Genomic DNA, 27,189 nt, shown 5'->3' on the forward strand with positions numbered 1-27,189 from the left:
TGTTATTTTGTTTGCAGATTTGGGGGCCCCTCTGTTCCTTGTCTTACTAAGTCTCTAGGTTCCACACTCAACCCCCTATTACCTCCCTGTTAGCATAGTCTATTTCTGTTTTACTTGTTTCCCCTCTAACCACAGCAGTCTCTTCGCTATTTCTCAAACCGGCACTCTCCGATCTCAGGGCCTTTGCTCCCTGTCTTACCTCTAACACCAGACCGCACGATTCTTGAGGGCAGGGCCTCTGGCTTTGTTGCCACTTTGGTTTGTTGCTGAATGCATACATCTTTCTCTGGAAATCTCTGCCACTTTGCCCTGGTACCTGGGCACCAAAATACTGTACAGCTAGGCCTTCATGAACCAACTGTAGTTTAGAATTCATTGCATTTGTTGGTGAGAGATTCAGGTAAGTATAAAAAAAAATACTCCAGCTCAAAATGTGGAATGGCAGAAGTCACCTTTCTTCTGTACAACTAAACACCTCCTGCTTTCCTATGTCATTGCATTATTAATTTTATTTAACTTCAGTTTTTTTTATTAAATGTACTTTTATGAATAATTAATACATGCATATTCCCACATTTTATTGATCTTGCTTGAGATGCCTTGTGCTTCTTGATTCTGAGGATTCGTATGTGTTATAAATTCTAGAACATTTTCAGCTGTTATTTGTTCAATTATTGCCTCTTTTTTTTTCAGTTTCTGTGTTCTCTCCCTGTGGGCCTCCTATTAGACATGTGTTGGGCCTTCTCATTCTGTTCTTCATATCTCTGAACCACTTTCATATTTTTTAACTCACCATCCCCTTTGTGATTCCATTTGTGTAATCCCTCAGATTATACTTCTCTCTTCAGCAGCATCTACTCTCCTGTTTTCACCTACCAATTGAGTTTTTTATTTCTGTGAATTTATGGGGAGAAATAGTCATATCATGTCTTACTACTTTTTAAGGTTTTATTTCCAGCTTTAATATTTTGAATCACTTTAAACACTGTCATTTCATGATCTTTTTTCAGATTGTTGTTTTTGACCTTTAATTCCTGAGGCTCTGATCTGCTTATTTGTTGACTTGTGATTGACAGTTTCCTGTGTGTTCTGTGATTTTTTCATTGGGAGCTCATGCTTTGTAGGGCTGGTTGTAGCCTGGGTTGTAGAAGTGGCTCTCCAGGGCAATTTGTCGTTTGCTTTTCCAAGGCATTCTTGGTGTATCATGAACAGGACCAATTTTTAATATTAATTTTTTAGCCATAGTATCATGATTTTGTCTTTTGTATAAATTTGTACTCCAAACCTAAAAATGGCCTAGGGTTTCTAATTTTCAGTTGAGACTTTTCCCTCCCAACCAGAAGACAGACAGAAACTGACAAGTTTCCTTGGGCTGGTTGACCATTTTTCTGATCTGTTTGTTCATTAAGGGTGCAGCCCTCAATGAGTATTCCTGGCCGTATTTAGGGGTCTCATGACACCTTCCCGCTTCTCCTTGTCCCAAGGCCTTGTCTTCCTTTCTGCATGAGCATAAAAACCCAGTGCTGTTGGTCACCAAGACAAACCTTTTCCCTGCTACCAACCACCTTTCCCTCCACCCCACAGCCACAGCACAAGTCTACATGTAGACCCTCTTATTTTCAGTCACCTTTTTATTTCTAGCATCTGGGTGTTTTCCTTTTCTTCTTGTAAGTCAGCTAGGCCTTTAAAAGAATTTTTGTTATATGTATTTTATCTAGCACAGCTAGGTATTGGAATTTTCAAGCTGTCATCATGTGCCATCTTGCCAAAACCAGAGCTTATCACAAGCTCATGGTAAAATGTTCAAATAATACACAATGATATATAATGAAATATTCATTTCCTTCCCATATTAGATCTGCCCCATCCTCAGTCCACCTTGCCAGAGATAGTAATCTTCACGAAACATTTTGTACATATACAGCATATATGTGTGTGCACAATACATGCAGATTTATTTATGCAAGTGGGGATGTGTTTATCCAGTGCATTGTACTTAGCAGTGTATGTTGGAATTCATTGCATATTCATGCACTTAGTTCTGCCTCTTTTTTCTCATGACTGTATATTGTATAGTATTCCATTGTATGGATGTATCATAATTTATTTAAACATGCCCCCAATTATTATTAGATAATTATGTTTTCAGTTAATGACTAGTATTAACCATCCTGCAATGCAACATGCTTATACATATGTCTTAGCTTGTGTATTATCAGATATAATTCTCTGTATTTGTCTCTTTCTCCACTTTCCCCTCTCACTCCATTGTGAGTTTCTTGTGGTCAAAGACTTCATCTTTCATTGGGGACCCTGTCACCTGGCATGGGGCCTTGGGGCCTGGCACTTAGTCAACACTTAATTCATATTGGTTTCATGAATGGGTTCACCAAGAAATCAAGTCAGCTATTAGACTCAGCCCCACCCTCCAGCAAAGTCGCTCTTGACTGAGCAGCTTCTCCAGTCCAGACGTGATCGAATGCAATCTCACAACCTTGTGAGATGGTAGGTTTCATGATTGTGTTTCGAAGACAAGGAAACTGAGAAACAAGATTTCATGATTAGTAGAAGGTGGAGGCCACATTTGAGCACAGCCTTGTCTGGAATCAGCGCTTGACCTGTTGACTGCTGCTTCCTAATGAACGTTTTAATTGTCACAGCCAACACTGTTTTCACTGTTTATTCCTTTGTTTGCTCATTTATTCATTCCATCAATAAACATTTTTTTGTGTGTGTGCCGGGCACGGAGGGGTGCAGCGTGATGACAGATGACAACATTCCTGCCCTGATGGAGCTTACCTTGGAAACGGAGAAACAAATTAAACTAAAAAGTGCAATGTGGTCGGCGGCTGGAGGGGGGCATAAGGAGCCTTAGGAGCAAGGTCATAGCTTGGAGGCCCTTCCCAAGAGTAAGGGGTCACGGAAGGTCTCCAGCATCTGCAGTGAACTGGATGAGCCTTGAAGGATGACAGCGCCTTGGGGGAGGTGGAGGGGCAGGTCAAGGCAGAGGTTCAGCATGCCCCCTTCTTCCTCCTGGGCTGTGCACTGTATAATCTTGTTCTTCCAGCTGCTGCAAGCTCTCAGGACCTCTGTGTGGAAGGGCCAGAAAGCCCTGTGTCCTTCTACTCTTGGAAGGTGGCAGAGCCCCCCATATCTACCCCGCTCTGCCCTTTCTAATTTTAAAGCAGTAGCTCCCTTGATTGAAATCTCAATTTGGGAACAGGCCTAGGATTGGCCTGTGGCTGGCAATTTTCACCAATAAGCAGAGCGGGAGGTGGGGAGGCGTCTCTTTAAGCAGCAGGGAGGCAGCCCCGGGAGCTTGGAGCTCCTCTCACCAGCACCCGACCGATTTTCCCGGATCAGGAGCTGCGCACGGAGCAGCGGCCGTCCCCTGGGAATGTTACCCTCTTGGCGTAGAGCCCCTGAAGGGCCCCCTCGGGCTCCGGGCAGTGGGCGGCCGACGCCCCTCTGGGCTCCTTAGCTGCAGCCATACCCTCTACTCCTGGGTCTCCGGTCCCCGCTCCAGCTTCCCCAGCCAAGATCCCGGGCCCCAGTGGAGGCGCCGCAGCAGCGGAGCAAAGCGAGGCTGAGCTGGGTAAGTGGCCCCCACGCCGGGGTGCGCTAGGAGCGCACGGAGGGGGGCGCAGGGGCGCGTTTGCTCCTGGTTTTCGTGACCTCCCTTGGAAAAGGGAGCTTGAACTGGGAAACTCACCTCTGGGAGGGATGGCATGAGCTTTCGGTACAGGACGTCATTTTAGTCTGTATGCAGGCCTTTACAGGGCCACCTTATTAGCCAAGAGTAGTAATAATATGATGGTGGTATTTTTATTATTGTATTAGGACTTCTTAGGGGGAGACATTTGATCTTTTCTGGATTTGATTGTTACAGCATCTTTTCTATTATAATTCATTTCCCTTAAATATTCAAAATTTATTTATTGCTGATGACCTACTTATTTATTTACTGTAAACTATCAAACCTGTTTTTTAATGTTTTTCGGGAAGATCTACCTTAAAAATGTATTTTCTTCTCCCCAACACACTTTTATATTTTGAGCTTATATCCCCTAAAATTAAAAGATGCTTATTTTCCTAGAACTTTTAAAATTCATTTCTGTTCTCCTTGGTGAATTTCTATAATTAAGCAACTCTGGATTTGTTAATTTATTACCTGTGAGTAGGCGGTGGGGAGTGGGGGGAGAGGACCCTTCCCCTAGCCTTCCTAGCTCTACTCTGGGGTGTCTCTAGTATGGAGAAAGCTTTGGGGGTGGTTGTAATTCGAACCCTGTTCTCCCAGGTTTCCAAAAGCAGCCTCTCAGCTGCTGGGAGAGTGAGGACTTGGTAAGGACTGGAACCATGCAAATATGGGCTGTCTGGGCAGCTGTCTCCTGGGAGATTTTAGGACAAAAATGAGCTGAAGGGATTGGGGGGCATAGGTGGTTTTAAAAGATGCAGTTTCAGCTCTGCACTCCCCGGCCCCATCTGTTCACTTGCAGGGACCTAAGCAAGACCTTGGGAGCTGAGTACCGAGGGTCAGGGCTTAGTGTTTTTAAAAGATGAGGCAGAAATACCTTCCAGAATTGGAGCAAAACCTGAAGCATGGATCACCAAATTTCATTTCTGCTCAGATGAAGTTATTTTGGCTATTAGCCGCCTGCGCTCTGCTGGGCTGGCCTTTACATGTGGTTGTTTAGGTGGTGTGAAGCGTTTGTATACTTTAGGTTCCCTGCTGTCTGTACACAGATATTTTTACCTGTGCAACTCGTTGAGTAATTAGAGAGGTGGACATGGCAGACTGACCAAATACCACTCGGAGAGGATTTGGGCCTTTCCTTTCAAATCACCAATTGCCAAGCCTTCCCAGCCATTGGGCAATTCAGATAAAGGTGTGAAGTGAGCTGAGCAGTGGAGAATTCATATGTGCAGCTAATTCTGTTCGTCTTACTATAAAACATCTTCCCACAGGGCCAGAAATGGGGGGAGGGAGGCCTATAAAAATGATCCTGTGTTCTTAGTCACTGACTGCCCAGTTCTCCCTGGATTTCTGAGAACCTGCCAGGAGAAAATGTTGACTGGGCGGAAGTTTCAAGAAATGCAGAACAGAAATCAGTACAAGGCCTCCTTGATGGGCTTTTATTTCTGTTTGGAGGAAAGGAACGCTTTGTTAGAATAACAAACTGTGGCTGCTTTTCAAGAGCAGAAAACGGTTCTCGTTCCGAAGGCAGATGCGTTTTAAGAGTGTGAATCATTCGGTTTGGTGTTTTTTGTGTTTTTTTTTTTCTTTTTCTTTTGTGGTGGAGGCTTGGAGATGATTAAACGTCCTGTCTGCAGGAAATTACCAGGAGATTTGAGTATTTTCCTGAATCAGCCTCAGCTGGTACACAGCTTTGGGTGGAATACAAGAAAGCTCCGGTACTAGGCAGTCTTTCTGCAGTGATGCCCCAGCCTCTCCCAGGTTTTCAAGCTTCTCCATCAGCAAGTCTCTTATCTTTTTATTTTTGGGGTCACAGTTTCATTTAAGAAACCAAAACAGCCCCCTTGGGCCCTCCATGACCTTTTTGAGACAGAACTTATTTTTGAGCCGGTTTTATCGCGCCTCCTTCCACTGGTCTCCTCCCATTTTCCTCGCAGGAAAAGCTCTTGGCTCCTTTCCCAAGCTTTTCTTTTAGCAGGATTGCTCTCCCTAGGGCCACAGACGTCTTGAGGAATGAGGGAGATGGGAAGGTTCGACGAGTGCTCACCAGTTTGGTGGTGACGTTTGTGGTCTTTGCGGGGCTGATTGCCGAGAAGGCAAAGTGGTTATGGGCTGAGTTTACCCTGAAGCGAATCAGCATGGCGGAGCACGGGCACCCGAGGGACACACTTGCTGTGATGGGTGGCTGTGCTCACAGAGATCTGTGGTTTTTAATAATCTGGAAAGCCAAATCTCAGAGATGCTGTTCTCCTCCTGCTCTTTTTCTTAATCTCTCCTGAAAGGGACCCAGTTACATTAAGCGCTTCCTAGCTGTGTGATAAAAGAAGAGAGCTTTGGGCAAATATAAACTCAGTGGGATTATCTAATGGCACTGCAAGGAGGCAGAGGGAGTTGTTTTCTGGCTGCCAAACCCAGAGTGGTAGCACTCGCAGAATTGAATGAAACTGTGTAAATTGCATTGAGAGCTTAAAGGTAATGTTCCCCCAAATTTCCTTGATATTTTTCATTTTCTCAAAATTGAAATGGCAAGGGATTCTTTTGCAGAATATTCACCATTTGATTGCCATGCATGCTTTGGTTTTCTTTTTTTTTTTTTTGGTGACGTACTTTTTTCATATCCTGTTCCTCTGTGTGACAAGCAGAGGAAGACTGCTTTTCCAAAGATTGTGTCTGGACGTCTTCCAGAAGAATAGAAGATGTAGGGGCGGCGGAGGGAAGAGACTCAGGTACTAAGGGACTGGACGTCTGGGAAAACTCAGGAATGATTTCCCTGCAGGTATAGCTTTACATTTGACTTTTAACAGCCACTTCGGGTATAAAACCCATTGCCGTTGAGCCGATTCCGACTCACAGTGACCCTATAGCACAGGGTAGAAGGACCCCATAGAGTTTCCAAGGAGTACCTGGTGGATCTGAACTGTCGACCTTTTGGTTAGCAGCCGCAGCTCTTAACTGCCAGGCCACCAGTGTTTCCGACTCAGGTGTAGGAGTGACTATACCCAAAACAAGGGTATGCCTGCTTACAGAGCACCTTCCTGGGTGGACAAGATCCCGATCCATGGAGCGTGTGTCTGTGATGTCGCTTATCACACCTTTGAAAGTTTGCTACTTACTACTTAAAAAAAAGAAAAAAAAAGCTTGATTCCTTGGGAACATTTTGCAAAAGGTTTCTTTGCAGCCGCCCACGCTGTTATAATTACCCACTGGTTTCCCCCGTGATTGAGGCTCTCTTCGGGCTTCTGGGGATGTGTGAATGTCTGTACAGTTGGACTTTAGATAAATTCTAATTCTGAGCACTGTGTTATCCAGCCTGGAGAACAGATCTCATCTCTGGGTGTTGTAAATGGTAATGTAATAACAAACAGAATGGTAGCCGTTAACTTACTGAGTTTTTGTTAAGCACAGACCAGTCGTCTTCTCAGTCTTTGTCAGACTTTACTGTATGTAAGAGTATCCTTCAGGCAGTCTGTCTGAGTAAGTCCATGGTGAGACCTGAGAATCTGCATTTGAAGAAGCATCCCAGGTGGGACTGGGACTCTGTCTTGAGGCAGATTTTTGTTTGTTATCACCTTAAAATTCTCACAAGTCTGTGGGGTAGGTTCTGTCATCACCCCCGTTTTACAGATGAGGAAGGGCAGTCTTACAGAAGTACATTAAATTTCCCTGAGCCCCATGACTATTAAGCAGCCAAGAAGGGGACCTGAACCTGTGACTGTCTAGCCCCAGAGTCCATTCTCTCAAGCATTGTGCTGTTGGTGATTTGGGGATCTTTTCTTTACAGCTGGACCAAGTGAGATCCCCTCCCGCCTCTGTCCGCTGAAGGTCCCTTATCTAAGATCCTGGCATTCAGTAGGCAGCCATTCTTGATGACTCTTTTATTTAGTCCACTGTGGTTGGGTGGTATAATTTAGGGGTGCATAGTCCACAGGTAGAAGCCCTGATAGCAACACTGGAGGAGTGGCAGCTAACTTGCCTTGGGTTCTCTAAGTTCTAAACCAAGACAACCCAAGATAAGATGGATTTATTTGTGAAGTCCTTCTAATCCACCCCCATCCCACTCCCTGGGTGGGTGTACCAAAGGTCAGTAGGCTCAGCTGCTAACTGAAAGGTTGGATGTTTGAGTCTACCCAGAGGTGCCTTGGAAGAAAGTCCTGGCAATCCACTTCTAAAAAACCTGTCATTGAAAATCCCATGGAGCACGGTTCTACTCTGACACATATTGAGTCACCATGAGTTGGAAATTTTTCTAATCCCCCCAGGTTTTGGAATTGTTGAGGCAGTTTGTCTCAGTTATCTAGTGCTGCTATAACAGAAATATCGCAAGTGGATGGCTTTAACAAAGAAAAGTTTATTCTCTCACAGTCTAAGAGGCTCAAAGTCCCAATTTAGGGTGCCAGCTCCAGGGGAAGGCTTTCTGTCTGTATGGGCTCTGGGGGAAGGTCCTTGTCATCAGTCTCCCCTTGATTTAGGAGAGCTTCTCAGCACAGGGACCCCAGGTCCAAAGGACACGCTCCCCTCCTGGTCTTCATTCTTGGTGGCATGAGGTCCCGCTGTCTCTCTGCTTGCTTCTCTCTTTTACATCTCAAAAGAGATTCAGGATACAACCTAATTTTATAGATTGAGTCCTGCCTCATTAACGTAACTGCCTCTAATCCTGCCTCATTAACATCGTAGAGGTAGGATTTACAACACGTAGGAAAATCACATCAGATGTGATTGGTGGACAAAATGGTGGACAGTCACACGATACTGGGAACCATGGCCCAGCCAAGTTGGCAGACATTTTGGCGGGACACAATTCAATCCATAACGTGGCTCTCTCCTCTGACGGGTCCTTCCTCAATTTCCTGTGCCGTTTCCTTTTTTCCTGTCTGTATACTCACCGCGAGATTCTCCCTTAAGACGCTTTGCAGTTCCTAAGCCCAAGGAGATGGAAGCCTTTTCTGAAGGCTCTTGGTCTGAGCCCACCCACAGCCCCCTCTTTTCCCTCCATCCCCTGTGTAACTCCCCCACCTGGCTTATATCCCTTGGAAAGCAAATGCAAGGGGAATATTTTGGAGGAGAGAGGCTGAGACAAGGAGAGGCTTTATATAGGCGTCTTGCCTGATTCTCCCTTGGCGTGACCTGGTTTCTCTTGCTCCTGGGCACAAGGACTAGTGCTGTTTTTTCTTCTTAATTGCTGCGGGATTGTGACATGGGACAAACTGCTTAGCCTCGTGAGCTTTGCCTTCATTATCTGTAAAATGAACGTTCATGTCAGCCCCTTCTGCTTTGGGTAACAAGTGACATAGTGTCTGCGAAAGCACTTTGGACTTTCTCAAGTCTTGATCATGTGGCTTCCTAGAAGTGGTCCTCTTACTGTGTTCTGGGGAACACCTTTGGTGAATTGCTCTTCTGGGAAAACAAAAACAAAAAATGGTTTCTTGTATGTTTGGAAAGCGATATTCTTCATATCCTCTTGAGGACTCACGTGCACACAAGCGCATTGAAGGCTCCGAGGATCCCTGGAGTAGAGAAGCCTGTTCAATTCTGTCTGACTTTGTATGTTTCATGCTAATGTGACCCTGGAACCCACTTTTCGGTATCAACAGTTAATGTGCTGCAGGATACACTTGGAAGGAAGCTGCTAACCTTCAAATGTTGTCCCCTCCAATTATTGGCAGTGAGACTTTAGACAAGTCACTTACATATCTAAACCTCAGTCTCCCTCTCTGTAAATGGAAATAATAATAGTTCCCACCCTACAGAGTTTTGTTGTTCTTAGCTTCTGTAGAGTTGACCCAACTCATGGTGACCCCGGCACAACAGAATGAGATGCTGCCTGGTGCTGTGCCACCCGCATGATCAGTTACAAACTGGACTGTTGTGATCCGTTGAGTTTTCCTTGGCTGATTTTCAAGAGGAGAGCACCAGGCCTTTCTCCCCAGTCTGTCTTAGTCTGGAAGCTCTGCTGAAACCTGTTCAGCATCATAGCAACATGCAAAGTACCACTGACAGTTGGGTGTGGCTGCACGTGAGGTACATTGGACTAGATTTTGAACCCAGGTCTCCCTCGTGGAAGGTGAGAGTTTTACCAGAGAACCGAGAAGTGGGTGTCTTAAGAGAAATGTAAAATAAGAGAAGATCCCGTGTCCTCTGCCTGTCAGAAGTATTGGAGTGGACCCTTCCCTCCTTGTAGCTTTCTTCTTTCTTCTGCAGGCTTCCGTGTATCCCACTTGTCTTCTTCCTAAATCAGTCTCCTTTGTGGCTGTTTCTCCTCGACTAGCTCTTGAAAAGTCGGACTTCCCCAGGCCTCTTTCTCCTGCTCTTCTCTTTTTTTATCTCTGTTTGCTCCCTTGCTAACATCATTCAGTCCATAGCTTTAGATGTTGTCATTAACTGATGACTCCCAAATACACATCTTCAGCCCGCACCTCTCCTGAGCAATAGGGAGGCAGACAGACAGACAGATAGACAGACAGGCAGATAGATATATTTTCAGTGTCGTCATTAGATGTTAAATAGGCTTCTCAAACTTAATATGCTAAAGCACAACCCTAGTTTTTTTTTTGTTTTAGTAATTTCTATTGAGCTTTAAGTGAACGTTTACCAATCAAGTCAGTCTGTCACATACAACCTTATATACACCTCACTCCGTACTCCCACTTACTCTCCCCCTAATGAGTCAGCCCTTCCAGTCTCTCCTTTCGTGACAATTTTGCCAGTTTCTAACCCTCTCTACCCTCCTATGTCCTCTCCAGACAGGAGATGCCAACACAGTCTCAATTGTCCACCTGATACAAGTAGCTTACTCTTCATCAACATCTCTCTCCTACCCACTGTCCAGTCCCTTTCATGTCTGATGAGTTGTCTTCGGGAATGCTTCCTGTCCTGGGCCAACAGAAGGTTTGGGGACCATGACCGCCGGGATTCCTCTAGTCTCAGTCAGACCATTAAATCTGGTCTTTTTATGAGAATTTGGGGTCTGCATCCCACTGATCTCCTGCTCCCTTACGGGTTCTCTGTTGAGCTCCCTGTCAGGGCAGTCATCGGTTGTGGCCGGGCACCATCTAGTTCTTCTGGTGTCAGGATGATGTAGGTCTCTGGTTCGTGTGGCCCTTTCTGTCTCTTGGGCTCATAGTTATTGTGTGACCTTGGTGTTCTTCATTCTCCTTTGATGCAGGTGCGTTGAGACCAATTGATGCATCTTAGCTGGCTGCTTATTAGCATTTAAGACCCCAGACGCCACATTTCAAAGTGGGTTGCAGAATGTTTTCATATTAGAATTATTTTGCCAATTGACTTAGAAGTCCCCTTAAGCCATAGTCCCCAAACCCCCGCCCTTGCTCCGCTGACCTTCGAAGCATTCAGTTTATTCCGGAAACTTCTTTGCTTTTGGTCCAGTCCAGTTGAGCTGACCTTCCGTGTATTGAATATTGTCCTTCCCTTCACCTAAAGTAGTTCTTATCTACTAACTAATCAGTAAATAACCCTCTCCCACCCTCCCTCCCTGCCCCCCTCGTAACCACAAAAGTATGTGTTCTTCTCAGTTTATACTATTTCTCAAGAACTTATAATAGTGGTCTTATACAGTATTTGTCCTTTTGCATCTGACTGATTTCACTCAGCATAATGCCTTCCAGGTTCCTCCATGTTATGAAATGTTTCACAGATTCCTCACTGTTCTTTATCGATGCATAGTATCCCATTGTGTGAATATACCACAATTTATTTAACCATTCATCCGTTGATGGACACCTTGGTTGCTTCCATCTTTTTGCTATTGTAAACAGAGCTGCAATAAACATGGGTGTGCATATATCTGTTTGTGTGAAGACTCTTATTTCTCTAGGGTATATTCCGAGGAGTGGGATTTCTGGGTTGTATGGTAGTTCTATTTCTAACTTTTTAAGAAAACGCCAGATTGATCTCCAAAGTGGTTGTACCATTTTACATTCCCACCAGCAGTGTATAAGAGTTCCAATCTCTCCGCAGCCTCTCCAACATTTATTATTTTGTGTTTTTTGGATTAATGCCAGCCTTGCTGGTGTGAGATGGAATCTCATCGTAGTTTTAATTTGCATTTCTCTAATGGCTAATGATCGAGAGCATTTTCTCATGTATCTGTTAGCTGCCTGAATATCTTCTTTAGTGAAATGTGTGTTCATATCCTTTGCCCACTTCTTGATTGGGTTGTTTGTCTTTTTGTGGTTGAGTTTTAACAGGATCGTATAGATTTTAGAGATCAGGCGCTGGTCGGAGATGTCATAGCTGAAAATTCTTTCCCAGTCTGTAGGTGGTCTTTTTACTCTGTTGGTGAAGTCTTTAGATGAGCATAGGTGTTTGATTTTTAGGAGCTCCCAGTTATCGGGTTTCTCTTCATCATTTTTGGTAATGTTTTGTATTCTGTTTATGCCTTGTATTAGGACTCCTAGGGTTGTCCCTATTTTTTCTTCCATGATCTTTATCGTTTTAGTCTTTATGTTTAGGTCTTTGATCCACTTGGAGTTAGTTTTTGTGCATAGTGTGAGGTATGGGTCCTGTTTCTTTTTTTTTGCAAATGGATATCCAGTTATGCCAGCACCATTTGTTAAAAAGACTCTCTTTTCCCCAATTAACTGACACTGGGCCTTTGTCAAGTATCAGCTGCTCATATGTGGATGGATTTATATCTGGGTTCTCAATTCTGTTCCATTGGTCCATGTGACTGTTGTTGTACCAGTACCAGGCTGTTTTGACTAATGTGGCTATATAATAGATTCTAAAATCAGGTAGAGTGAGGCCTCCCACTTTCTTCTTCTTTTTCAGTAATGCTTTACTTATCCGGGGCTTCTTTCCCTCCCATATGAGGTTGGTGATTTGTTTCTCCATCACATCAAAAAATGTCATTGGAATTTGAATCGGAGGTGCATTGTATGTATAGATGGCTTTTGGTAGAATAGACATTTTTACTATGTTAAGTCTTCCTATCCATGAGCAAGGTATGTTTTTCCACCTAAGTAGGTCCTTTTCAGTTTCTTGCAGTAGTACTTTGTAGTTTTCTTTGTATAGGTCTTTTACATCTTTGGTAAGATTTATACCTAAGTATTTTATCTTCTTGGGGGCTACCGTGAATGGTATTGATTCGGTGATTTCCTCTTCGATGTTCTTTTTGTTGATGTAGAGGAATCCAAGTGATTTTTGTATGTTTATCTTATAACCTGAGACTCTGCCAAACTCTTCTATTAGTTTCAGTAGTTTTCTGGAGGATTCCTTAGGGTTTTCTGTGTATAAGATCATGTCATCTGCAAATAGAGATAATTTTACTTCCTCCTTGCCAATCCGGATGCCCTTTATTTCTTTGTCTAGCCTAATTGCTCTGGCTAGGACCTCTAGCACAATGTTGAATAAGAGTGGTGATAAAGGGCATCCTTGTCTGGTTCCTGTTCTCAAGGGAAAGGCTTTCAGGCTCTCTCCATTTAGAGTGATGTTAGCTGTTGGCTTTGTATAGATGCCCTTTATTATGTTGCGGAATTTTCCTTCAATTCTTATTTTGCTGAGAGTTTTTTATCATGAATGGGTGTTGGACTTTGTCAAATGCCTTTTCTGCATCAATTGATAAGATCATGTGGTTTTTGTCTTTTGTTTTATTTATATGGTGGATTACACTAATGGTTTTTCTAATATTAAACCAGCCTTGCATAGTATAAATCCCACTTGGTCGTGGTGGATTATTTTTTTGATATGTTGTTGAATTCTATTGGCTAGAATTTTGTTGAGGATTTTTGCATCTATGTTCATGAGGGATACAGGTCTGTAATTTTCTTTTTTTGTGGTGTCTTTACCTGGTTTTGGTATCAGGGAGATGGTGGCTTCATAGAATGAGTTAGACAGAATTCCGTCATTTTCTATGCTTTGAAATACCTTTAGTAGTAGTGGTGTTAACTCTTCTCTGAAAGTTTGGTAGAACTCTGCAGTGAAGCTGTCCGGGCCGGGGTTTTTTTTTGTTGGGAGTTTTTTGATTACCTTTTCAATCTCTTTTTTTGTTATGGGTCTATTTAGTTGTTCTACTTCTGATTGTGTTAGTTCAGATAGGTAGTGTTTTTCTAGGAATTCATCCATTTCTTCTAGGTTTGCAAATTTGTTAGAGTACAATTTTTCCTAATAATCTGATATGATTCTTTTAATTTCAGTTGGGTCTGTTGTGATGTGGCCCATCTCGTTTCTTATTCGGGTTATTTGTTTCCTGTATTTTTTTAGTCAGTTTGGCCAATGGTTTATCAATTTTGTTAATTTTTTCAAAGAACCAGCTTTTGGCTTTGTTAATTCTTTCAATTGTTTTTGTGTTCTCTAATTCATTTAGTTCAGCTCTAATTTTTATTATTTGTTTTCTTCTGTTGCCAGATGGATCCTTTTGTTGCTCACTTTCTATTTGTTCAAGTTGTAGGGACAGTTCTCTGATTTTGGCTCTTTCTTCTTTTTGTATGTGTGCATTTATCGATATAAATTGACCTCTGAGCACTGCTTTTGCTGTGTCCCAGAGGTTTTGACAGGAAGGGTTTTCATTCTTGTTGCATTCTATGAATTTCTTTATTCCCTCCTTAATGTCTTCTACAACCCAGTCTTTTTTCAGCAGGGTATTGTTCAGTTTCCAAGTACTTGATTTCTTGTGCCTAATTTTTCTGTTATTGATTTCCACTTTTATGGCCTTGTGGTCTGAGAAGATGCTTTGTAATATTTCAATGTTTTGGATTCTGCAAAGGTTTGTTTTATGACCTAGAGAATGTTCCGTGTGCGCTAGAAAAAAAAAATACACTTTGCAGCAGTTGGGTGGAGTGCTCTGTATAAGTCAATGAGGTCAAGTTGGTTGATTGTAGCAATTAGGTCTTCCGTGTCTGTATTGAGCTTCTTACTGTAAGTCCTATCCTTCTCCAAAAGTGGTGTGTTGAAGTCGCCTACTATAATTGTGGAGGTGTCTATCTCACTTTTCAGTTCTGTTAAAGTTTGTTTTATGTATCTTGCAGGCCTGTCATTGGGTGCATAAATATTTTTATATCTTCCTGGTCAATTGTCCCTTTAATCATTATGTACTGTACTTCTTTATCCTTTGTGGTGGATTCAACTTTAAAGTCTATTTTGTCAGAAGTTAATATTGCTACTCCTGCTCTTTTTTGCTTATTGTTTGCTTGATATATTTTTTTTCCATCCTTTGAGTTTTAGTTTGCTTGTGTCTCTAAGTCTAAGGTGTGTCTCTTGTAGGCAGCATATAGACAGATGGTGTTTCTTTATCCAGTCTGAGACTCTCTCTTCATTGGGTGCATTTAGTCCATTTACATTCAGCGTAATTACAGGTAAGTATGTGTTGTTTTTTTTTTTTATGTGTTTAGTGCTGTCATTTTGATGCCTTTTTCTGTGTGTTGTTGACAATTTCATTTTTCCACTTACTTTTTTGTGCTAAGACGTTTTTCTTTGTAAATTGTGTGTTCCTCATTTTCATAGTATTTGACTTTACGTTTGCTGAGTCGTTATGTTTTTCTTGGTTTTTATTTTGAGTTATGGAGTTGTTATACCTCTTTGTGGTTACCGTAATATTTACCCCTATTTTTCTAAGTAAAAACCTAACTTGTATTGTCCTATATCGCCTTGTATCCCTCTCCATATGGCAGTTCTATGCCACCTGTATTTAGTCCCTCTTTTTGATTATTGTGATCTTTTACATATTGACTTCAATGATGTCCTGTTTTGAGCATTTTTTTCTTTTTAAAATTAATCTTAATTTGTTTTTGTGATTTCCCTGTTTGAGTTGATATCAGAATGTTCTATTCTGTGACCTTGTGTTGTGCTGGTATCTACAACCCTAGATTTTTTTACCCTCACCAAGCCTTTACCAGCAGCAGGTAGCACCTTAGCCACCCAGTTGCTTGGACTAACAGCTTTTGGCACCTTCCTCAGCCTTCCTCTTTTTGTCACACTCCTATATCCAATCCAATGGAAATAAGTCCTTTCAGCTCTACCTCAAAAATATATTTCAAATCGAGAGAGTGGGGGAGGCTTTACTGGAAAGAGCCACAAGGTAACTTCCTGAGTGATGAAGGTGTTTTGTGGGTTACACGGGTATCTGCAGTTGTCAGAATTTGTCAAGCTCTACACTTAAGGTCTGTGCCTTTCACCGTGCATAAATTGTCATTGCTCTTAGGTGCCGGAGACTCATTTTCAACTCAGGGCAACCCTATGTGACAGAGTAAACTGCTCCGTAGGGTTTTCTAGGCTGTAGTCTTACTGGGCTATAATCTTCGTGGGAGCAGACTCCCAGGCCTTTCTCCCATAGAGCTTCTGGGTAGGTTTGAAGCCCCAACCTTTCGATTAGCAGCTGAGCGCTTAACTGTTTGTAGCACCAAGGTTGCTTAAAGCATAAATTACATCTCTATAAAAAAAAGGAAATGGTGTTGATGCAGTGGTTAAGTGCTACAGCTGCTAACCAGAAGTTGGGCAGTTCAGATCCACCAGGCTTTCCTTGGAAACTCTGTCCTATAGGGTCGCTATGAGTTGAAATCAACTCCATGGTAACGGGTTTGGTTTTTTGTTCTTTTTAAAAAAAAGAAAGAAAAGATATATCCCAAGTGGGACTACTGCTTACTAACTTTCATCCAAGCTACCATCATTTCTCCCAGCCACCATCATTTCTCCCAGCCACCTTGATTACTTGATAACCTGATCAAAAAGCTAGTGTTTCATACAGCTTTAATCACATGATATCACTTCCTTGTTTAACATCTTCCATCAGCTTCCCATTGCAATAAGAACAAAATCCAAACTCTGTACCAAGACCTGTGAGACCCTGTCCACCAACAGGGTGTGGCCCCTGCCAGATTCTGCAAGGGTGTCTTCTTCCTCTTGACAAGTAGTACTTACACTGTAGCCACACAGGCCCTTCAGTACCCCCAAATTCATGTCTGCCTCTGGGCCTTTGTACTTGGTGATCTTTCTGCTTGGACTGCTCTTCCCCTAGAACCTTGCATGGTTGGCACCTGCCCATCATCGAGGTGTTCACTTAAATGTCGTTCATCCAACAGGGCTTCCTGCCCAGCCTTCCTCCCCATCCCGACCCCGCCACCTTTCTCTCTATAGCATTTCCCTAGTGACTTTCCCACAAAGCACTTCATAAGACCTGGAATAATAGCTTTTTGTTTTTTTAATATAGCTCTCTGCCTGTCCATTCTAGTTCCCTGAGGGCATTGAACTCCAGGCCCAGAGCACAGCACCTGCCACCAGGCAGGGGCTCACTGAACATGTTTTGACTGACTGACCGTTACCAGGCACAGTGTCTGATGTGGCATCTGTGAGAAAATCGTTAGCTAATTTACACGATTAAGTTATTTTTGTTACTCTTCTTTTCTTGTCTCCTCTTCCCTCCCGGGGCACGGGGGCATTAACATGCTGCCCAACCGCCTGAGTCCCCTGCTTCCTTGTTATAAAACAAGGCCCCTGACAGGAGCCCCTGTGGAGGGCTGTCTGTAGACCCCTCGCAGGGGGGCGTTATCTCAGTACAAGTGGGGCATTAGGGTTTCATCACCTTTTAAAAATTGTACCCCCAGCTAAGTGGTTCTCTTTGAAGACCCCGAGCCTCTGAACTCTCCTGCCTAGGAGCAATCTGCTCAGATGCCGCTGCTCTGGGACTTGGGATCTGAAGGTTTTTAAGATTGACTCCAACTCCCGTGACTGCCCGTCAGAGCTCAAAGGGCCGTAAACATACATGGTTTTTAATTGGCTAGAGAAAAATCCTGCCCAGAGAACAAAGGTAGAGCTGGGTGTATCAGGCCTTAAACTTCCTTCCATCCCTGCTCCCAAAGGCTACAACCTATGACTCAATAGACTTGCTGGAGCCCTTGTTTAAAAAGCAGAGCAAAGGCTTGTATATCCTAGAAGTGGAAAAACATAACAGATATTGGTGGAGAGGGAGCACATCCTTCCCTGGGCAGGAAGAGAATTATAAATGCATCTCTGAAAACCCACAAGCCGTGTTGTATTTATTCGGACTGTTTATAGAGTTACTAGGACAGGAATAGAATAGTACAGAGGTTCTGTTTGCCTGGAGCTGTGGTTCAGAAGGAATACGGGACACTTTCTGAGCTCAGTGGGACAGTGCTGTGATTGATCAGCAATGTCTGTCAGGGACAAGGAGCATCCTTGCTATTGTAATAAAGAATTAGAGAGTGTTAGATTTCAGAGGACCCATGGAGGCCATCCAGTCCAACTCTTGACATGGTAACTGCTATGCCCCGTCAAGGGGCCTTTAGAAGAGTAATCAGGAGCTTGGCAAAGTGATAACTCCTAACGCTCTAGGCCTTTGTGCCCTCGGGAGTCTCATCAGTGCTCTCAGCATGGCGGCCTACAGTATTCCCTAAGAGCGTTCTGTGGAGTTCTCATGTGACAGTTCTGAGGCTGGTCCAGTGTTGAAAACTCTGCATTATCTTCTCCTCTAAGACCCCAAATGCACAATAGCCGTATCGAAGGTCCTGAGAAATCCAAGTGTAAAGAAACCTGGTTAATACCAGGCACACCAGGAAGAACGGGGTGATGCCCAGCTACTGTTACTGAACATTTTCATCAAAGAGTCTGTAGAAGAATCCTGATCAAAAGGGGGGAAATGCAGAGCAGAATTTCAAGCGCCCATGGACTCCAAACTTTCTGGAGCCAAGGGGGCTGAATGAACCCCTGAAACTATTGCCCTGAGATAATCTTCAGAACCTAAACCAAAAATAACCACTGAAGTTGTCTTAAAATAAAACAATAATTTAGCTTAACTAGTTAAAAATGTTGGCCTTGAGCATAATACTCTTTTAAGAACTATCTATATGGGATCAAAGTACAACAGCAACTCAAAAGATTAGGTAGGAACGTTAGGAGGCAGTGAGTTTATGTTAATGGAGGAGGAACAACTCAGAAAAGGAGGATGAGAATGGCTGCACAGCTCAAAGAATACGTTCATTGTCACTAAATTGTATATGTAGAAATGGTTGAATTGGTGTAGGTTTTGCTGTGTGTATTCTCAACAACAAAATAACAATAAAAAAGATACAGATACACCAATGTTCATTGCAGCACTGTTTACAGTTGACAAAAGGTGGCAATGACCGAAATGTCCATCAACAGATGAATGGATAAACAAAATGTGGTATATACATAAATGGAATGTACATAAATGGGGTATTATTAAGCCACAGGGATGAATGAAGTCCTGATGAATGCGACAGCATGGATAAACCTTGAAAACATGCTGAGACAAGTCACTCACCGAAGGACAAATACTGTAAGATCTCACTCATATGAAATATCTAGAACAGGCAAATGTGTACAGACCAAAGTTTACTAGTGATGACCAGGAGTAAGAGGGAGAGGGGGAGCCCTTGCTTAGGAAGCATTGAATGACGGAAAGCTTGGCAATGGACGTTGGTGATGGTTGTACAATATGATTGATGTAATTCATGTCACTGACTGGTACACGTGAAAAATGCTGCATTGGAAAATGTTGTATGTATTTTTACAACCAAAAAATAAGAAAAGTTTCAAATCAAAGGGTCAACAGGACTGTGCTCACTGAGGAGGCTCGGGGGAGGATCTGTTTCTTGTCTTTTCCGCCTTCTGGTTGCTGCCGGCGTTCCTCAGTGGTCTTTGTCTTGGAGTCACACCTCTCCAGTCTCTATCCCCATCTCTGCACGTCCTCCTTCTCTGTGTCTGTTGTCTCCCTTTGCCTTGGTCTCGTAAGGATGCTTACGATGGCCTTTAGGGCCCACTTGGGTAATCCAGGAGTCCCTGGATGGTACAAATGATTAACGTGCTTGGCTTGCTAACTGAAAGGTTGGAGGTTTGAGTCCACCCAGATATGCCACAGAAGAAAGGCCTGGCAATCTACCTCCAAAAAGTCAGCACTGAAAACCCTGTGGAACACAGTTCTACTGTGACACACGTGGGGCTAGCACAAGTTGGAGTAAACTCGGCAGCACCGGGTGTACTGTTTGGTTTGATAATTCCTCATCTCAAGAGGCTTAATTTAATTATATCTGCAAAGACCCCTTTTCCAAATAAGGGCACATCAATAGGTTCCAGGGATTAGGAGCTAGACGTACTGTTGAGGGAGGGGCTGCATTTCAACCTCCCGTAGGGGGCGTACCGAGTCAGGAGTCGGGAGACCTGCGTCGAGTTCTCCGTTTGCCATGAGCTCCCTTCCTCTGTCACATGGGGAACCAATCAGAGAGCTTAAATCAGGAGCCAAGACCCATTTCTTAGCCCCTCGGGACCTGAGATTCCTCAGCTATAAAATGGAATGTAATCACACATACTGTGGTTAAGCACTTGGCTGCTAACTGAAAGGTCAGTGATTCAAATCCACTAGTGGCTTCGGGGGAGAAAGATGTGGCAGTCTGCTTCCCTAAAGAGTTACAGCCTCGGGAAACCCTGTGGGACGATTCTACTTTGTCTTATAGGCTTGCTATGAGTCCGAATCAACTCAGTGGCAGTGGTGGTTTTAGGGTTGTTATAAAAATTAAATGAAATAATCCTTGTAAAGTGCTTAGCACATGTGAGTATAGTGTAAATATAAGCTTAGTATTATTATTTTCCATTTTTACTCTTGCTGTTGATGTTACCTGTGTTAATCTAGGTTCCTTCTCTCTGAACCTCATTGTAGATGAAGTGGTAGGGACTGGTGCCAGCAGCTTCCAAGGTTCCTTTCAGACTTAGCATTCTGGCTCTTTCAAAGGCTACAATGTATTTTTAAAATCTTTTAATTGATTTTATATATATATATATATTTATATTTATACACATATGTGTGAAAGTGAATGTATTATAAGTGTTCAGCTCAATGAATTTTTATGAACTGAATATCCATGTTACCAACAGGTGAATAAAGAAATAAAATATTACCGGTGCTCCAGAAGCCCCCTTTGTGCCTCCGTCTATCTCCTCAGTGCTAACTTCTATCCGTATTTCTAACATAATAGATTTTGCCTGTTTTTATACTTTGTATAAATGGATTCATAAAGTATGTACTCTTTTATAGCTGGCTTCTTCCACTTAACATTCTGTTTGTGAGATTCAGTCATTTGGTATCTAACTGTGGACCCTTTGTTTTAATTATTATGTAGTATGCCATTGTTAAATAGACTACCGTGTATCTGTTCAGCTGTGGGTGGGTGTTTGGTTAGTTTCTAGTTAGGACTGTTAGAAATGCTGCTGTTTTGAACATTTTCATAGATAACTTTTGGGGAAACGTGATGCTGGGACAAGGTGTTTGTAATTAAGAACTTTTTTTTTTTTTTTAATTGCTTGCTGTGCAACATGGAGAACTGCTTATGATCAAAGGTCAAGACTGATGGAAAGGAACCATCTTCATTTCCTGATACCCCTCCAAGCCGTTGGCCGTGCTTGCATTTTCTTGGTGTGTTGAGATCTTTTGAGCCACAACTCTTTCCAGAATACTTGTTTCTTAGGCTGTTTTCTGGTGGGCTGGGACTGGATGTGGTGAGTTTTTAGAAGTCAACACACAGAGACACAGCCCCAGCTCCCAGCATCCCACACAGTGCCACCTCATTTATTCACACCCCCATGGCCAGTGCCAAGCCAACCTGCTCTTTCCTGGCTGCCTTACAGAGTGATCCGATGGTCCTATACTCCCAGTTCACAATCCCAAGCCTGATGTTCGGAACAGCGCAAACTGTCTTACAGAGCATGTCCAACTGACAGTTGGGGGCAGAGAGAGAGAGGGAGGAGGTGTCACAGGCTGGCCGAAAGCTGGGCTGGAGCTAAAACTTGGCTCCATTGCCCCAAAAGTTTGGGAGTCACTGGTTTAACGCAGCCATATAATTTTCCTGTTGTTGGGGGAAGGTTGGAGCTCATGCTTCAGATGCACCTGGTGTCACAAGCATCAGAGACTCTCTAGATCCCAAAACTGAGTTCGGTCATGCATGAAGCACAGCTGAGATATGGTGAATGGTGGAATCACATATGTGGCTTCACTTGGGCTTTCATTATTTTGTGCTCGGTTGGCAATTTACACATGTCAGTTCTGGAATTGTCTGGGGACATAGATGACCCAGATGTTCCAGGGAGATCAAAAAAATTAGGCTTGGTGCCCCAAACCCCTTTCTTTTGTATATTTTGCCCCTTTTTTGTTAGGTAGCCGTACAGACAAGTGTCTGAGGCAGATGTGGTGGGAGGCAGGGCCTGGGGGGACAACACAGTCTAAGCGTCTTTGTTTTGCTCTCGTGTTTATTTTTCTTGCCTGATGACCAAGAGTTGGGGAGGGAAGTGGAGATGGTTGGAAAGGGTGAGACTGACTCTGGAATATTTTTATCTGTTCAAGTCAACAAAGAATTAAGCCATGCTTTTTTTTTTTTTTCTATAGGATTATAATATCTTACAGAAATGAATAATTGAGCAACTTCTATGCCTGGCTCTTTTGCAGATATACCTATAATAATAGCTGTCATTTGGTGAGCATTTTGTATGTAACCAGGACTATATTTGGGACTTTTATACATCATGGTCAACCAAACCAAACCCATTGCCGTTGAGTCAATCCTGACTCATAGTGACCCTATAGGACAGAGTGACAGAGTAGGACTGCCCCATAGAGTTTCCAAGGTGCACCTGGTGGATTTGAACTGCCAGCGTTATTTGTTTGTTTTTTTTGGTTAGCGTCCCGAGCACTGAACCATCACCCCACCAGGATTGTTGTTTATGAAGGGCCAAGGTAGTAAGCGTTTTCAGTTTTGCAGCCAAGAGGCAAAATCCAGGCTAGTATATAAGTACTTATAAATCCAAAAACCCATTGTCATCGAGTCGATTCTGATTCATAGCGATCCTATAGGACAGTGTAGAACTGCCCCATAGGGTTTCCAAGGAATGGCTGGTAGAGTCGAACTGCCGACCTTTTGGTTAGCAGCTGAGCTCTTAACTATTGTACCACACTAGAGAAAACAATTTTCCAAAAAGATTTTATTGACAAAATTCAAACCATGATGCTAACTATGTATAGGTTTTTTTGTAATTCAGGACTAATGAGAAGAATGGGATTCTTCTTTGAGGTGATAACATTTTGCTTAATTGAGGTTCAGAGTTACAGTTTTATAACATCAAGTTGATTGCAAATGCTTATCTGTGAAAACCGCTCTTGCTTCTTGGGCCATACAAAATAGGTGGTGGGCTAGATTTGGCCTGTGGGCCATAGTTTTACTTACATCGTCACTGAGCCTTATGTATCAGCTATGATTGAGTTGGGTGCACAGAACAAAAGGACTCAACATTGGCATAGATGAGTTAGGGGTTTCTTTCTCTTTCTGTAAAAGAAGTTTAGAGGTGGTTTATAGGGCAGGTCTGACAGCTTCATGATGTCATAGGGACCAGGGTTCCATTGCCAATGTTAGTATATGGTGTTGCATCTCAAAGTCACACGATGGCCCAAGCTACTGCCACCATGTCTGCACATCTGCACCTCTGTCTCCCTTTAAGGAGACTTCCCTGAAGTCTCAACCAACCCTACCCGCATCTCTTTGGCCAGAGCTGCTCATCTGGCTGTACATCTCTGCAAAGGAGTTATTACTATGCTCAGATGAACACCGCGATCCTACGACTGATGAGGAAGAGGAGATGGGGGGATAGGCAACTACAGTTCTTCCCCACACTTAACAGGGTCAGAAAATGAGCCTCAGATTGTCATCTTCTGCAAGGCCTTATCGCAGCAAGCTGGAGTTTGGACTGAGGCCTGCTAACCTCCAACACCCACTCTCCCTGAGTCTACCCTCAGACAGGTGGGGAGGGTTGTTGCTGTCAGGTGCTGACGACTCAGTTCTGACTCATAGCTACCCCATGTACAACACAACTAAACACTGCCCAGCCCTGTGCTATCCTCACAATCCTTGTCATGCTTGAGCCCATTGTTGCAGCTACTGTGTCAGTCCGTCTCATTGAAGGTCTTCCACTTTTGCACTGACCCTCATTAAAAAAACGGGAAAGAAAGACCAGACCAAAATGGATGTCAGAAGAGACTCTGAAACTTGAATGTCGAGTAGCTAAAGCAAAGGGAAGAAATGATGAAGCAAAAGAGCTTAACAGAAGATTGCAAAGGGCAGCTCAAGAAGAGTATTATAATGAAATGTGCAAAGACCTGGAGATAGAAAAACAAAAGGGAAGGACACACTCAGCATTTCTCAAGATGAAAGAACTGAAGAAAAAATTCAAGCCTCGAGTTGCAGTAATGAAGAATTCTATGGGGAAAATATTAAATGATGCAGGAAGCATCAAAAGAAGATGGAAGGAATACACAGAGTCACTATGCCAAAAAGAATTAGTCGAAATTCAGCCATCTCAAAAGGTGGCATATGATCAGGAACCTATGCTACCTAAGGAAGAAGTCCAAGCTGTGCTGAAAGCATCCGTGAAAAACAAGGCTCCAGGAATTTACGAGATACCAGTTGAGATGTCTCAGCAGACAGATACAGCACTGGAAGTGCTCACTTGTCGATGCCAAGAAATTTGGAAGACAGCTACCTGCCGACTGTAAGAGATCCATATCCATGCCTGTTCCCAAGAAAGTTGGTCCAACCAAATGTGGAAATTATCCAACAATATCATTAATGTCACACCTCAACTTAAAGAAAACAAAAATCCTCACAACTGGACCAATAAGCAACATCATGATGAATGGAGAAAAGATTGAAGTCGCCAAGGATTTCATTTTACTTGTATTCACAATCAACACCCATGGAAGCAGCAGTCAAGAAATCAAAAGACGTTTGCATTGGGCATATCTGCCACAAAGACTTCTTTAAAGTTTTGAAAAGCAAAGATGTCACTTTGAGGATTAATGTGCGCCTGACCCAAGGCTTGGTGTTTTCAGTCACCTCATACGCATGTGAAAGCTGGATGATGAATAAGGAAGACTGAAGAAGAATTGACACCTTTGAATTGCGGTGTTGGCAAAGAATGTTGAATATACCATGGACTGCCAAAAAAACGAACAAATAGGCCTTGGAAGAAGTACAATCAGAATGCCCTTTAAAAGCAAGGATGGCGAGACTACATCTAACATATTTTGGACATGCTATCAGGAGGCATCAGTTCCTGGAGAGGGATATCATGCTTGGTAAAGTAGAGGGTCAGGGAAAAAGAAGAAGACTTTCAATGAGATGGACTGACACAGTGGCTACGACAGTGCACTCAAGCATGACAACGATCACGAGGATGGGGCAGGAGTGGGCAATGTTTCATTTTGTTGTACGTAGGGTCACTGTGAGTGTGAATTGACTTGACTGCACCTAGCAACAACTACTTTAACAGGCCTTATATTCAAGCTTTTGAATGATCTTCAGCAACATGTGGGGAGGTAGACATGTGCATATTACTAGGAATAAGGCAAGGGCTTGATTTGTATCCTTGCTCCTTCCAGACACGTTCCCAAGAGACCTTGAGTAAGGATGGCAACCATTATCCTTCAGTTGAGAGCACTGTAAAGCTAGATAGGGGCACATGGCTTAGGTTGAAGCCTAAATGGGCCTCCAAGTTCCCCCTTAAACACGAATACAAATCCTAAGATCCTACCAAACCTTCTGTCCAGTACATGGAACAGGAAATCAGGGCAGTACCAACAAGCTCAGGCATGCCTGCAGAGAGAACCGTAGTAGGGCTTGTCCTCGGCCTCCTTACCTACCAAGCTGCGTGGAGGGAAAGATAGACGTGGGAGAGAGAACACAGTGCCTGGGCATGTGACCTTTTAAAGTGACCCTATTTACTAGGATGTCTTAGAATTTGACCAACCAATTTTGTAACTTGTTATCCTGAATGGGTGTGGGGTAGGGTGGTTCAGTGATAGAATTCTCACCTTCCATGCAGGAGGCCTGGGTTCAGTTCCTGTCTAGTGCACCTCAGCACAGCTGCCATCCATCTACCGTGGAGGCTTGTGTGTTGCCATGATACTAAACAGTTCCAGTTTAAGACTAAGAAGAAAGGCTGGGTAATCTACTAAAAAATTAGCCAAAGAAAACCATGTGGATCACAAGGGTCTGATCTTCTGGTGTATGGGGTCACCATGAGTCAGGAGTAGCTAGCAACATCCTGAATGGGAACCTGGGGGGAGGTAGATGTCATGGGTTGAATATGTGTTCCCCAGTAATATGTGTCAACTTGGCTAGGCCACAATTCCCAGTATTGTGTGACTGTCCACCATTTTGTCATCTGATGTGACTTTCCTATGTATTGTAAATCCTACCTGTATGATGTTAATGAGGCAGGATTACAGGTAGTTATATTAATGAGGCAAGACTCAATCTACAAGATTAGGTTATGTCCTAAATCAATCTCTTTTGAGGTATAAAAGAGAGAAGCCTGCAGAGTGACAGGGGGACCTCATACCACCAAGAAACAACAGCCAGGAGAATAGCACCTTCTTTGAACCTGGGACCCCTGTGCTGAGAAGCTCTGCTACCAGGGAAGATTGATGACAAGGACCTTCCCCCAGAGCTGACAAAGAGAGAAAGCCTTCCCCTGGAGCTGGCATCCTGAACTTGGACTTTTAGCCTCCTAGATTGTGAGAGAATAAATTTCTCTTTGTTAAAGCCATCCACTCGTGATATTTCTGTTATAGCAGCACTAGATGACTAAGACAGTGGATAGAAGTTTCAGGTTTCTTCTACATCTCTATCTCTGTCTATATAGCTAGCTATTAGGGAGAATTTAAGTGCTTGCCATACACCAGAGCGTTTAGCTGACATAACCTCGCAACAGTCCTTTGGGGTACCATCATTATCTCTGTTTTAAAGAGGAGTAAATAAAGTATTGAGAGGGTAAGTCAGTTGCTTACGGCCACACAGCTGGCCAGTGGCAAGCCCAGGCACTCAGAGACTCAGCCTTCGCTTCCGCTGGACTGTGACTGTAATGCGTAAGCCGTTTTGTGAGAGAAAGGCTGTACCAGCATCACCAACAAAGCACAGGGGGCTCCAGTGGAAGGGCGGTTTCGTTCTGATGTGGGAGAAGGTGGGGAAAGCTTCCCAGAGGTAGAAACATTTGAGCTGGGCTCAAAGAATGAGCATGGCAGGGTGGAGAGAATAAAAATCCAGTGATACAAATTGTTGTTGGTCAGATGGGTTAAAAAATAAACTGCCCCAGCTGGGTAAGAAGTCAGAAATGGACTCAGGGGTCTTATCTTTTTGTTTGGAATCCCTTGGTGGTGTAAACGGTTAATGCGCTCAGCTGCTAACTGAAAGGTCAGAGGTTTGAGTCCTCCCAGAGGCACCTCAGAAGGGAGATGCTGATGACCCCATGGAGCACAGCTCCTCTCTGACACACATGGGTGACTGGGAGTCAGAACTGGGGGGTTGACTTGATGGCAACTGTTTTTTTATTTTTGTAACTGGTCTTTTTGTTCACCTTCCCTTGACTATCACCATCAACCGAAATCAGCTGATCCGTGTTCTCGAGGCTTCTCCTCAGCCTGGCTGTTTCAGTCTTGTCTGTCACAGTGAAAGACTGGGGCGCAGCCT

The 27,189-nt window shown here is 43.4% G+C and overlaps 1 protein-coding gene across 2 annotated transcripts in view; it reads left to right on the plus strand.

Moving 5' to 3' along the window:
- PRICKLE2 (prickle planar cell polarity protein 2) overlaps positions 1 to 27,189 on the plus strand; it is a 419,325-nt gene that overhangs the window by 210,117 nt on the left and 182,019 nt on the right. The window contains exon 1 of one of the 2 annotated variants that reach the window (XM_010589693.3): positions 3,361 to 3,595. The exons of the other annotated variant lie outside the window; for it this stretch is intronic. The gene's annotated coding sequence lies outside the window, so the exon portion shown is untranslated. Of the gene's footprint in view, positions 1 to 3,360; positions 3,596 to 27,189 lie in introns of those variants that run through there. 2 annotated transcript variants of the gene reach the window in all.

This window comes from Loxodonta africana, chromosome 22 (genome assembly GCF_030014295.1).
Source record: "Loxodonta africana isolate mLoxAfr1 chromosome 22, mLoxAfr1.hap2, whole genome shotgun sequence".
Taxonomy (NCBI): Eukaryota; Metazoa; Chordata; class Mammalia; order Proboscidea; family Elephantidae; genus Loxodonta; species Loxodonta africana.